Below are 1,775 nucleotides of genomic sequence, written 5' to 3'. Positions count from 1 at the left end.
GTCACCATCAAAAATGTGGACGGGGTGAGTCTACCCTTCAATGGAACCCCTCCCTGTTGTATAAAACCAAAGAAAATGGCTGTATGTTCATTGTAAGTTTCATATAACGTTCAAGGTCTCCCGGTGACTCAAGGTTGTCCATAAAGTACCCAGCTCTCCATTCAACGACCTCCCAAGGGAACTCAATGGTCTTCCACCACCATGACCACCTTCCATACTAGCATTCTTTCTTTTATCTTGGAGATGATGCTTCATTCCCATTGGCTGACAGTTGGGGGACTACAGTGCAGGACCACCAGGATCATCAATAGATCGGTCAATTGGAGGCCACACGTTATACCAGCCAATCTCAACCAAGGCTTCAGTGGACTTCCAGTATTCCTCTAAAGATTGTTGAGGATCCCCAAGCTTTGGCTGACTGACCTCCCATCTGATGGTACCTGTGATATGACACCAATGTCTGTAAGGGGGCGCTCTGACCACCAAGTAGGAAGACATTTTCCACCAAACCTCAGGAATTGGTTTTACTTGGGGATCTCAAGGCCCAGGAACCCAGCACAGGGATGGTGAGAACCCATTTATCATGGGCATAGCAAGCATACGGATCCAGGGACTCAATGCCCTACATATTGGAGCCCCTCATAATGGGCACAACAGATGGACAGACCCAGGAACTCAGCACAAGTGTGGTGGGAACCCCTTTATAATGGCCATAGCAGGTGTACAGACCCAGGAACCCAGCACAGGGATGGTGAGAACCCCTTTATAATGGCCATAGCAGGTGTACAGACCCAGGAACCCAGCACAGGGATGGTGAGAATCCGTTTATCATGGGCATAGCAAGCATACGGATCCAGGGACTCCATGCCCTGAATATTGGAGCCCCTCATAACGGCCATAGCAGGGTGCACTCCCAGGAACCAGCATAGGGATATTGAGAACCTCTCCTAATTGGCACAACAAGTTCCCAGATCCCAGAACTCATCCCAAGAACAATGAGAGCCTTTCGTAATAGGCACAAAAAGAAAGCTTGCAGCTTTTATTAGCAATAAAAACACCCGGTGATCCTGCCATTGTTCAGGCATTTCCTGTTATACTGTGACAATGCTCCCTATTGTCCTATCGCGTTGTCACCTTGTCACATATACCCCCAATAAAGACCACTAGTACACACATACAGGATCATAATGTCTGATCCACCATTGTCACCATCAATAAACCCACCCTGAGAAATACCATTCAGCCATCATGTAGTCAGGAAAATGCTGCCAAGAGGTTAAAGAGGATCAGCAGCACCATTAAAAAACAATCCAAAAACAAGGATCTATCATGGTTTATATAACTCATTCACTGAGCGAACAACATCATTCACTTAGTCTAAGTTTAGACAATTGGACAATGAAAAGAATCAATCGCCTGACCATAACCTTGGGGTTCTACATTTATTTTAACCCTTTCTGCTCCATCAAACATTTATACTCTACTCTTATTATAAACCCAATTATTTTGTGTCTATGAATCCCAACAAATAATCCGGGATGTTGGTTTCTTGGCATGGAATGGGTTACCCGGTCTGCGTTTCATGAATGAGAAATTGAAAGATTTGTACCCTGCAGGGTCTGCAATGGCTTGATGCTCATACATCAAGCCTCCCCCTCCCTTCATCCTGGGGCGGGGCCCGGAATAGCATCTCTCTGAAAGGACCATTCCCAATGGAGCAATGGAGTGAGTGGGAGAGTGGCCGGGGAGGGGGGGGAGGTGGTGCCTCTCTCTGT

This window comes from Pyxicephalus adspersus, chromosome 4 (genome assembly GCF_032062135.1).
Source record: "Pyxicephalus adspersus chromosome 4, UCB_Pads_2.0, whole genome shotgun sequence".
Classification (NCBI taxonomy): Eukaryota; Metazoa; Chordata; class Amphibia; order Anura; family Pyxicephalidae; genus Pyxicephalus; species Pyxicephalus adspersus.
Note: the sequence above shows the minus strand (reverse complement) of the source record.